We start from the raw sequence: 12,953 nt of genomic DNA on the forward strand, positions 1-12,953 counted from the left end.
TTTCGTAATTATCAACCAGTTGCTGCAGAATCAGGGCTCTATTGAGGGAAGTTGCAGGGCCTGCATCCCTTTAGACGTGATTTCCCTTTGGGAGTATCTCACCAAAAATAACATTTTTGTTGCAGGGGATGCCAAAAATCTGACTTGTATCTTAGTGCAGACTTCTGGGGAAATCAGTGAGCCAATCACACAAGCTGGAAATTATGTTACTGGGGAGATCTCTGTACACACAGAACACCTCCAGGTGGCCATATTGCACTTTACAGAAAATTACCGCGGCTGCAGATTGAAAAGGAAAGATCATTTTTAATAACATTCAATTACAATATGGCTTGTGTCGCAATTGTATATGCCATATATATTATTTTTTTTATTTGCTATTTTTTTTCCCATGAAAGTGGAGTTACCCTTTAAGTTATGCAGTAATGGAATGTATTACATTATTAGTTCTTTTGGGGGAAGGGTTGTGCACTTCACTTTTATGTATGGGGGTAAATTTAGATTTTAACAACTAAATAAAAGAGAAGTAACTCGGCACCCACTCCACTCTGAGTTCAGTGCATTGTCATTTAAATACCAGGCAGACAGTAAATACACAGATGAAAATGCTGGATAAGAGCTGGACTGGAGCGGTCTGTACTAGTCCGGCCCTCATCATTCCGCATTTTCAGCCACCTGGGGGTTGCAGCACTCTGCTTCTATTTAGTAATGGTTGACTCCAATGGCAGCTGGTGCTCAAAATTTTTGGGGGGGCTTGAACTAAAAAAAATAAAAATGGAGCCTCACTGTGCCCATCAAATGCAGCCACTGTGTCATCAATTGTCACCACTATGCCATGTCATCAAACGCAGCCACTGTGCCATCAATTCGCACCACTGTGCCATCAATTCGCACCACTGTGCCATGCCATCAAACGCAGCCACTGTGCCATCAATTCGCACCACTGTGCCATGCCATCAAACACAGTCACTGTGCCATGCCATCAAACGCAGTCACTGTGCCATCAATTGTCACCACTGTACCATGCCATCAAACGCAGCCACTGTGCCATCAATTCGCACCACTGTGCCATCAATTCGCACCACTGTGCCATACCATCAAACACAGTCACTGTGCCATGCCATCAAACGCAGTCACTGTGCCATGCCATCAAACTCAGCCACTGTGCCATGCCATCAAACGCAGCCACTGTGCCATCAATTGTCATCACTGTACCATGCCATCAAACGCAGCCACTGTGCCATCAATTCGCACCACTGTGCCATCAATTCGCACCACTGTGCCATGCCATCAAACGCAGCCACTGTGCCATCAATTCGCACCACTGTGCCATGCCATCAAACACAGTCACTGTGCCATGCCATCAAACGCAGTCACTGTGCCATGCCATCAAACTCAGCCACTGTGCCATGCCATCAAACTCAGCCACTGTGCCATGCCATCAAACGCAGCCACTGTGCCATCAATTGTCATCACTGTACCATGCCATCAAACGCAGCCACTGTGCCATCAATTCGCACCACTGTGCCATCAATTCGCACCACTGTGCCATGCCATCAAACGCAGCCACTGTGCCATCAATTCGCACCACTGTGCCATACCATCAAACACAGTCACTGTGCCATGCCATCAAACGCAGTCACTGTGCCATGCCATCAAACTCAGCCACTGTGCCATGCCATCAAACGCAGCCACTGTGCCATCAATTGTCATCACTGTACCATGCCATCAAACGCAGCCACTGTGCCATCAATTCGCACCACTGTGCCATCAATTCGCACCACTGTGCCATGCCATCAAACGCAGCCACTGTGCCATCAATTCGCACCACTGTGCCATGCCATCAAACACAGTCACTGTGCCATGCCATCAAACGCAGTCACTGTGCCATGCCATCAAACTCAGCCACTGTGCCATGCCATCAAACGCAGCCACGGTGCCATCAATTGTCACCACTGTGCCATGCCATGAAATGCAGCCACTGTGCCATCAATTGTTGCCACTGTGCCAATTGCCACCACTGTGCCCTTTAATTGTCGCCACTCTGCCCATCAATGCTGCTGTGCCAATTGTCCCCACTGTGCCCATTGATGTCACTGTGCCCTTTAATTGTCGCCACTGTGCCCATTGTCGCCAATGTGCCCATTCATGCCGCTGTGCCAATTGTCCCCACTGTGCCATGCCATCAAACGCAGCCACTGTGCCATCAATTGTTGCCACTGTGCCAATTGTCACCACTGTGCCCTTTAATTGTCGCCACTGTGCCCATTAATGCTGCTGTGCCAATTGTCCCCACTGTGCCCATTGATGTCACTGTGCCCTTTAATTGTCACCACTGTGCCCATTCATGCCGCTGTGCCAATTGTCCCCACTGTGCCTATTGTCGCCACTGTGCCCATTGATATCATTGTGCCCTGTAAAATGCCCCTCCCCCCCCCCCCCTGGCACTTACCTTTACTGGAGTCAGCCAGCCATCCTCGATGTCTTCTCCCGCCCTCGATGACGCTTCAGCCAATCAGGTTACCGTTGGCCAGAACCGGTGAACCTGATTGGCTGAGACGCCTGTCAGTCTTATCCAAGGAACGCACCCCCATACAGCCGCTGGCTCTGATAGGCACTTCCGTACAGCCAACCAGCTGCAATGCATGAATCGATGTTATTATCAGTGGTGGTGCGAGAGCCAGAGGGGGCGGGGCTCCAGCGCTCTCTATAGACACACCGCCACTGCTAGACTCGCTGCGATTTCCACACCGATAGCCACACACAAATGTGTGAACCAAGCCTTGGGCCCCTTTTCACACTTGTATGGCCTGAAATCCGCACGACTTGAAGCAATGTCTTTGTAATCTTGAGGTCTATGGGCCTCAAGCCGCATCAAAGTAGGACCAAAGAAGTGCAGGGACCACTTTGAAGTCGCTACGTCTTAAAGTCGCACAGATATGAATGGTACTCATTGGAAATTATGCGGTACGACTTGTAATGCGACTTTTCAGTCCCAAGTGGCAGGACAATTAGCACAAGTGTAAAAAGGGGCCCTATGCCGCGTACACACGACTGTTTTTTATGATGAGAATAATGCCATTTTTTTAATTGGTCATTAAAAATAGTCGTGTGTAGGCTCCAGAGCATTTTTCTCAACGTTTTTCAAGTCGTCATTTTTCTCGTCGTGAAAAGCGGTCGTGTGTAGGCTTTAACGACAGGGAAAAAAACGCGCGTGCTCAGAAGCAAGTTATGAGAAGGGAAATTAGCATAATCAGCCCAAAGGTTGGTGCCATTCGAATGGAACTTCCCCTTTACAGTGCCGTTGTACGTCACCGCGCTTTGCTCGAGCATTTTTTTTCCACGATCGTGTGTAGGCAAGGCCGGCTTGACAAGAATCACATAGAGAAAAACTTTGTTTTTTTCCATGACATGAAAAACGGTCGTGTGTACACGGCATTAGAGGTAATCATGAAAAATGGGCCTAGAATTATTGCTCTCACTCCAGTAAGCAGCGAAATGTAATGCGTATCGAAAGGGACGGTTTGCAGATAGGTGCCCACAGCAGGTGCATTTGCAATCCGGGTGGGCTAAAGGGGGGTTTAAGCACCTGGATGTAACTTTATTTTTTGCTTTTTTTGTTACTTTCACTAAAACTTTATATCACATTGGGGACATGTGGACTTATGTGATATAATCTTATTAGGACACAGCCTTATGAAGCTGGGTTCACACTATTGCGAATTGGATGTGGATTTCCCCCGCATCCAATTCACATAACAGGAGATTGTGACCAGCTGTCTATGGAGCCGGGTTCACAAATGCCCGCAGCGGCTCCGGTGCCAAATGCACGTGAGCCCTGTGAGTCTTTTGGTCCGTTTCAGGTCCGAATTCAGCCAAAAATTCGGGCTGAAATCGGACCTGAAATGGTGAATGGAGACGCCCTGGACTCCTGCTAGAAACGTTTTTTGATCGTGGACACACCAACTTTATTTTAGCACCACATCCCTAGATTAGATAGATGAATGAGGGAGATATTTTGGGATTTTTTAGGTGCAAAAATAATATCAAATATATTATTTAAAAATCATTTATTTTTTATTTTGAGAAACAAAATAAAAAATGAATTAAAAATAAAACAGTTGGCAAGTACAGTATATCACAGTATTAGCAGGACAGCACTGTAAGATGGATTTCCCAACATGTTTCGATCATATGTCAGGCTTCTTCAGGGGAGAGCTGTCCGGTGTTGAAGTACAAGCCTTCTGTATCGCCTAAAATGGATCCAAACACCACGCTTGGTTGAGGGAGAGTTCATGGTGGATGTTTTTCCTCCTTCTTGGATCAATGAACCTGTCACGGCCTTTTGCCCCCCCCTCATGTGTCTGCATTATATGTGCCCTTGTGTCTATATTTGATCATGTAATTTATTTTGTTTTTCTATTTTCATGTTTTAGAAGAGTTACACTGTACAATTTTCCCTGAAGAAGGATGTAATTTTGAAACATTTGAAACGCGTTGGAAAGGATCATCTCTGCCCTTAGCTTTGTCCTGGGGCATGTGGTGACTTACAGTACTTTTCTAGAACAATGTTTTTATATTGTATTTTGATATTGTGATATTTAGTATGTCAATCATTTTGTAATAAATTTAGTATTTTTTATGACCTTAGTTGTCACTTACAATTTTTGTTGCCCCGAAAATCCCACCTACTCAGAGGTATTCAATTTTTTCATTGAGTGCCTATAGCTTGTCCACAGCTCGCGCAGGTAGGTAGCCAGTAGTTCCTCAGGGATGATCCAGGTGGAAAAGACAGCAGGTAGGTGTTGGCAGACCTGGACTGGAAGACAGCAAACTGACTGAGACTTGACAAGCAGATGACAGGTTGTTGGTTCTGGGCAGGCTGGCAAGGCCCAGGTAAGAAGAGGAGTAATCAGGAGGAGCTTGGCAAGCAGCAGGATGCAGAGTCAAACAGGCCAGGTCAGTAACAGATGAGTAGATCAAGCATAGACGGCAGGCAGAATAGTAGTCAGGTCACAGACCAAGGTCAGCAGCGGTAGAGCAATTAGGTAAAGTAGAAGACGGAGTCAGGTTCCAGGGATAAGCCAGGGTCGAGGTAGGTAGCGTTCAAGCGTGGTCAAAGAAAATCTGGGTCAGCAACAAGGAGTCAATACAAGAACTAGTAACAGGTTACACAGAAATGCTGGAGATCAGACATCAATTTTGGGAACATTTTGGGAACCACAACCTTTACAGCCACCAGATAACTTTCATTAGAAAGCTGACAATCAAATTGTGGAGGGTACACACATGGCTGCAGCCACCAGGAGCGTGTGCAAACAGGGCCGGATTTGCTCTCCCTGCCGCCCCAAGGCCAGGTTCCGCAATGCACCCCCCTCCCCGCCAACCGAACCACCCCCCCCCCCAAAATCAACGGAGAATGGCAACCGGGTGGCAGGGGCGGCACGGTTAGTTCTAATAGTTTTTATTTTGTAGCTTGTAGTTTACTTTTTTTATTTTTGTATAATTTTCTTTTTTTTTATATTGTTTTTCTTATTCTTTACTTTTTAATTACTTTTTTATTTTAATAATTTAATTATTTAACTATTTTTTTATCATTTCTTTTTTCACTTGGCAATAAAGTTATCACACAGGAGAAAACAATTCCCTGTGTGATAGCAATTGGAGGTGACAGGTTCTCTTTATTGACCCTGTCACCTCCAAAACAGGAGTCCTAGCACTGTGCTAGAACTCCTGTCACAGCCTGGGGGAGGACGGAGTCCCGAAGACAAAGCCACTAGAGAGAGGTATATCGGGGGGGGGGGGGGGGGCGGCAGCACACATCGTCGCAATCACTTAAGGAGCGAGCGGATTCCAGAAACCAACTTGCTGCCCTTAACTGGCTGTCGGGGGACTCCATGCCACTGCCGCCCCTTGGCGCCCCGAGGCCTGGCCTCGGTGGCCTTGTGGGAAATCCGGGCCTGTGTGCAAACCCCTCCGCTGTCACCGCTATTCGTTTCTTCACACTGCTCCATTGAAAAAATTCATTAAAAGTGCATATGCATTTTTGATGCACGTCCACTGCTTTTTTCTGGGTGCCTGACTCTTAGCATGCAGCTGTGATACATGGACTTGTGACTCAATAAACGCACTAAAAATGCGTCTTTTACATGCTTTCCATTCGTTTTTATTAGGAAGTTTCATTTTTGGTGTGGTTTTGAAAAGTGCATACAAGATCCAGCATGCAGGACTTTTCAAAATGCACTGCACCTGCAGCACAGTGGTGTGAGGAGTCCCATAGGATTCAAAGGGAATTTTTGTTGCGTTTTTAGCGAGGTAAAAACGCAGCAAAAACACATCAGTGTGAAAGCAGTACACACCATTTTTATTGTCATGGAAAAAACAACCTTGCATGCCTTGCATACACACGATCGTGAAAAAAAAATGCTTGAGCAAAGCGCGGTGACGTAAAACACGTACGACGGCACTATAAAGGGGAAGTTTCATTCGAATGGCGCCACCCTTTGTGCTTTATTATGCAAATTTTCCTTCTCATAACTTGCTTCTGAGCATGCGTGTTTTTTTTCCCGTCGTTAAAGCCTACACACGACCATTTTTCACAACGTGAAAAACGTCAAGAAAAAATAGAGCATGTTCTAAATTCTTAATCCCCATTTTTTACGTCGACAAAAATGCTCTGGAGCTTACACACGATCGTTTTTAATGACCAATTTAAAAATTGGCATTTTTCTCGTCATGAAAACAGGTGGTGTGTACGCCGCATAAGACATAGGACAGTTGCAGTAAAGGGATTAATGTACAGTGCCTTGAAAAAGTATTCATACCCCTTGCAATTTTCCACATTTTGTCATGTTTCAACCAAAAAGCGTAAATGTATTTTATTAGGATTTTATGTGATAGACCAACACAAAGTGGCACATAATTGTGAAGTGGAAGGAAAATGATAAATGGTTTTTATTTTTTTTTACAAATAAATATGTGAAAAGTGCGGGGTACATTTGTATGGCGCCCCCCTGAGTCAATACTTTGTAGAACCTCCTTTTACTGCCATTACAGCTGCAAGTCTTTTTGGGGATGTCTCTACCAGCTTTGCACATCTAGAGAGGGACATTTCTGCCCATTCTTCTTTACAAAATACCTCAAGCTCTGTCAGATTGGATGGAGAGCATCTGTGAACAGCAATTTTCAAGTCTTGCCACAGATTCTCAATTGGATTTAGGTCTGGACTGTGACTGGGCCATTCTAAGGCCCCATACACACGATAGAATCTATCCGCTGAAAAATCCCAGCGAATGGGTTTCAGCGGATAGATCCTATGGTGTGTACACTCCAGCGGATCTGTTTCCGCGGATTTTTCTCCCATGCGATGGATTTCCAGCAGATAAATATTTGAAGACATGTCTTCAAATCTATCCGCTGGAATCCATCCCAACGGATTGATCCGCTGGTCTGTACAGACTCACCGGATCCATCCGTCCGAAGGGATCCCCCGCATGCGTCGTAATGATTCGACGCATGCGTGGAATTCCTTATATGACTGCGTCGCGCACGTCGCCGCGTCATCATCGCGGCTACGGCGCGACACGTCATCGCCAGAGGATTTCAGCGCGGATTTCGATTCAATGGTGAATACACTCCATCGCATCAAAATCTGCGCAAATCCTCGAGAGGATTTATCCGTGGAAACGGTCCGCTGGACCGTATCCGCGGATAAATCCTCTCATGTGTATGGGGCCTTACACATGAATATGCTTTGATCTACCATTCCATTGTAGCTCTGGTTGTATGTTTAGGGTGGTTGTCCTGCTGGAAGGTGAACCTCTGTCCCAGTCTCAAGTCTTTTGCAGACAGGTTTTCTACTAAGATTTTCCTGTATTTGGCTCCATTCATCTTCCTATCAACTCTGACCAGCTTCCCTGTCCCTGCTGAAGAAAAGCACATTCTCACATGATGCTGCCACCACCATGTTTCACAGTGGGAATAGTGTGTTCAGGGTGATGTGCAGTGTTTGTTTTCTGCCACACATAGCGTTTGTAGAGCCCTGGGGTTTAGTCAGAGAGCTCCTCAACCGTGTAGTGTTGACAGCGCCGCTCCCTGTCGCCGTCAACACTGCAAATGCGGGGGATAGAGCGGTGAATGCTGGGACATCAGCATTCACCGTATCCCGAAAGGATTTGCTTGTGGGCTTCAGAGTGCCCACAAGCAAGATGGGAGCGTTCAGGAAATATTTTTATAAATTATCTTTTACCGCAGAATGACAATGCAGACGGCTGTTTAAATAGGAGACGTGAGTACACTATTAAGTATTGTAAGAGCTCTCCGCTGGCAACTGACAAGAGTGCATACCTCCCGCTGTCCCCGAAATCCGGGCTGGGTACCACAGCGGAGCCTATTACTAGAACACGTATCGGCACTAGGCTCCACTAATTAATTCTGTCCGGTGTGCATGGTCCTGTCTGCTCCGCCCCCTCTGCGTGTGTCGGCTCTTCTCCCATACGCGGTGTGATGAGAGGCTTCTGGGTTGGCCGGAGCTGCTGCCAATCATCCCGTGCACTTCCAGAAATGCTCCCCGAGTGCCATCCTCCAAGTAACCAAAGATGCCACGTATGCCCCGCCCCCTGTAATGTGCTTCTGCTCCCAGCGCGCCCGAGCTACAAGAATCTATTGGACAAATACTGATCTATGAGGACACCTGATGTGGGGGGGCTCTGATGGGGACACCTGCTGTGGGGGGGCTCTGATGGGGGACACCTGCTGTGGGTGACTCTGGTGGGGGCTCCCCTTCTTAGGGGAGCATATCTGTGTTTGAGTCGTAGCCATAGAAACATGTGTAAAGGGGAGGAGTTAGTAAGATGACCATGCCCATGTGGGGGCACCAGAAATATTTCTGCACCGAGGCGTCTGTGACCCTAGGATCAGCCCTGTGTTCGACATTTGATTCGGACGATTTGTCCAATAACCTATCAGAACTTTTTTTTGACACTCTGCCTTACTCCGGGAAGTGAGGAGAGAGTGAGGAGGAGGTAATCGGCAGTGTGCAGGGAGACGAGACACCTGCTACTACTACCGCAAGTGTGCAGATTATGCTGTCAGCCAATGCAGCCCCGCTGATCAGCATTGCCAGGTCCTTTGAGGTCCATCAAAATAATCCATGGGCTCCCACAGCCCGGCCTATAATGCCCATGCTGAGCTCCAAAGCGGATCATAAACCGGAGGTGGTTGCTGGGTATCCAGTTCAGCGTGCCCCAGATGCTCGGGTTCTATCTGGGTACGGAGACCCTAAAACCCTGCCTAGTCTGTCTAAAATCCAGCGCATTGGGCCAGATTCACGTAGAATCGCGGCGGCGTAACGTATCGTAGATAAGTTACACCGCCGCAAGTTTTCATCGCAAGTGCCTGATTCACAAAGCACTTACGATGAAAACTACGCCGGCGGCCTCTGGCGTAAGCCCGCGTAATTTAATTGGGCGTGTTCCATTTAAATTAGGAGCGCTCCCGCGCCGGACCTACTGCGCATGCTCCGTTTCGGAATTCCCGCCGTGCTTTGCGCGCAGTGACGTCATTTTTTCGAACGGCGACGCGCGTAGCGTAATTCCGTATTCCCTGACGGCTTACGCAAACGACGTTAATTTTAAAATTTCGATGCGGGAACGACGGCCATACTTTATACAGCAATGCGATTGCTGTGTAAAGTTAAAGCACCAAAAACTACGACTAACTTTGCGACGGGAAACTAAACTAGCGGCGATGTAGCGAACGCGAAAATCCGTTGTGGATCGCCGTAACTCCTAATTTGCATACCCGACGCTGGTTTACGAAGCAAACTCCCCCCAGCGGCGGCCGCGGTACTGCATCCTAAGATCCGACAGTGTAAAACAATTACACCTGTCGGATCTTAGGGCTATCTATGCGTAACTGATTCTATGAATCAGTCGCATAGATACTCTGAGAGATACGACGGAGTATCTCCATTGTGAATCGAGCGCATTGTCTTTAAGAAGGTAGCAGAAAATGACGGTATTTATGCCTCTACATTCCTCTGCATTTGGAAGATGAGATCTTGGAGAAGGAAATACAGTGGGTGGATGAGGCCATCCCGGAATTCCTCCAAATACCTCTCAAAGTGGATTTTCTAAAATGATCTCCTAAATTGTCCAGGAGATACCTGTCAGTGCTGGATACCTGGGGCTACGACCAAAAAATCAATCCGGACAGTGTTATCCTCCGTAGGCCAGACACGCAAGATGTTAAATACCACGTTGTCACTGCGAATGTCAAAGGAGAAGATATGACACTGATCCCAGATATTACTGGTGAAAATCTTGTCGATATACCTTGAGGATTACAAATATGGATTGTGGAATGACAAGGACGCTCTGCTGATAATTACCTTGTACACCCATTTTAACTGTTACTACTGAGAAATCTCAAACATAGGCGTGCGCACAGGGTGTGCCAGGTGTGCCTGGGCACACCCTAATCACCCTGTGGTGCGCAGATTTCCCCCTGCTGCTTGGCTGCAAGGAAAAGGGATCGGAGAATCTCTGTCCTCAGTCCCTTTCTTTTTCTCCAAAGTGAGACATCATGGACCTGTTTAGACTCCTGGGGGCAGATTCAAGAAGCTATTGCGCCCGCGCAACCATAGGTTGCGCGGCGCAATAGCTGTTTTGCTCCTGCGTAGCGAATGCCCCTGATTCAGGAACATCGCTACGCGGACTGCAGCCTAGGATATGACAGACATAAGCCTCCTTATGCCTTCATATCTCAGGCTGCATTCTTGCGTTGTCCGCTAGGGGGCGCGGCCATTGTGATCGGCGTATAGTATGCAAATTGCATACTACCACCGATTCACAAAAGTTGCGCGGGCCCTGCGCACGCAAGGTACGGAGTTTCCATACGGCGACTTTAGCGCAAGGCTGCTCCTGCTATAGCAGGGGCAGCCAATGCTAAAGTATAGCCGCCCTTCCCGCTCGTGAAATTTAAATTTCACGTCGTTTACGTAAGTGATTCGTGAATGGCGCTGGACGCCATTCACGTTCACTTCGAAGCAAATGACGTCCTTGCGACGTCATTTGCCGCAATGCACGTCGGGAAAGTTTCCCGACGGAGCATGCGCTGTTCGCTCGGCGCGGGAGCGCGCCTAATTTAAATGATTCCCGCCCCCGGCGGGATCATTTACATTAGGCGCCCTTACGCCGGGCTATTTAGCATATCGCCCGCGCAATTTACGGAGCTACTGCTCCGTGAATCGCGGGCATTTCAAAATATTTGCGTGGGCGCAGAGCAAAACTCGTTGCCCTTTGCCCACGCAAATATTGCGTGGATCTACCTGAATCTGGCCCCTGGTATTTCACCAAAGCCCCCCCAATGGGGCTCAGAATTTTTTTTGTAAAAAAATAAAATAAAAATAAAAATAATAATAATAATAATAAAAATGTAAAAATGTATTATTAATAATAATTTTAATAATAATACATTAAAAAATTATAATAATAATAATAAAAAATGTAATAATAAAAAAATGTAAAAAAATAATTAATAATAAAATAATAATACATTTAAAAAATAATAATAATAATAATAATAATAATAATAAATGTAAAAAAAAAATAATAATAATAAAAAATGTAAAAATAATAATAATTAAAAAAAGTATAAAAAAAAAAAATTGCAATTAAAAAAAAAAAAAAAATACGGACACCAACCTCTGCCTCACTGTCCATGGCCCTGCTGCCCTATTTATATTTAGACACAGGTATGTATGTTTGAGCTTTGGGGTGCACACCCTAATGCAATAGGCTGGGCACATCTATGCTCAGAAAGTTGTCAAGCCAGGACTGTGCTGGACTGAATGCTACTGGCAGTTACAGAAAGCGATCATTTGAGCTTGTTGGACAAAATATTAAATTTGTTAGTGGTGTTTCACCCCGAAAAGCGACCATTGGACTTAAGCAGGTAGTTGAAAAAAAAAAGAGAGAATGAAAGTTTCTGTCTTTGGCTGTCAAGTGGGCAGACTGAAGGGCCCAGATTCTCAAAGACTTACGACGGCGTATCTCCTGATACGCCGTCGTAAGTCCGAATGGCTGCCGTCGTATCTATGCGCCTGATTCGTAGAATCAGTTACGCATAGATTTGGCCAAGATACGAGCGGCGTAAGTCTCCTACGCCGTCGTATCTTGGGGTTCATATTTCCGCTGGCCGCTAGGTGGCGCTTCCGTTGATTTCCGCGTCGAATATGTAAATGAGCAAGATACGCCGATTCACGAACGTACGTACGTACGCCCGTCGCAATTAGTTACGCCGTTTACGTAAGACATACGCCGGCGTAAAGATAAAACTGGTCTCTAGGTGGCGCAGCCCATGCAAGGTATGGACGTCGGAACAAGCGTATCTTTTTACGTCGTTTACGTAAGTTGTACGTGAATTGGGCTGTGCGTAGGTTACGTTCACGTCACAGGCATTGAGCCGCCGTATCTTTGGGCGTAAATACGACGTGAAACTGAGCATGCATGCGCATGCGCCGTTCGTTCGGCCATGCATCTACATGGGGTCACACTTAATTTAAATACAACACGCCCACGACCTGCCTACTTTTAATTACGCGCGCTTACGCCGGCCGATTTAAGCTACGCCGCCGTAACTTAGGACGCAAGTGCTTTGTGAATACAGCACTTGCCTCTCTAAGTAGCGGCGGCGCAGCATAAATAAGATACGCTACGCCCGCACAACGTAAAGCCGCCCTACGTGAATCTAGGCCAAGATGTCTGCGCAAGGGGGCCTGTGTCCTGAAGTGTGGTCCCTTGCTGCTTGTTGCTTGAAATGCAGTCATGCCCTGTGCCCGGAGTTTCCTTTTAAGGAAGAGAAGGAACTGCTGGAAATGTGATCCATTTGAAACAAAAGTTAATGGACGGTAATCGGTCATAGCCACTGAATATGTAGTTAGTTTAGAATAG

This window comes from Rana temporaria, chromosome 2 (genome assembly GCF_905171775.1).
Source record: "Rana temporaria chromosome 2, aRanTem1.1, whole genome shotgun sequence".
NCBI classification, from domain to species: domain Eukaryota; kingdom Metazoa; phylum Chordata; class Amphibia; order Anura; family Ranidae; genus Rana; species Rana temporaria.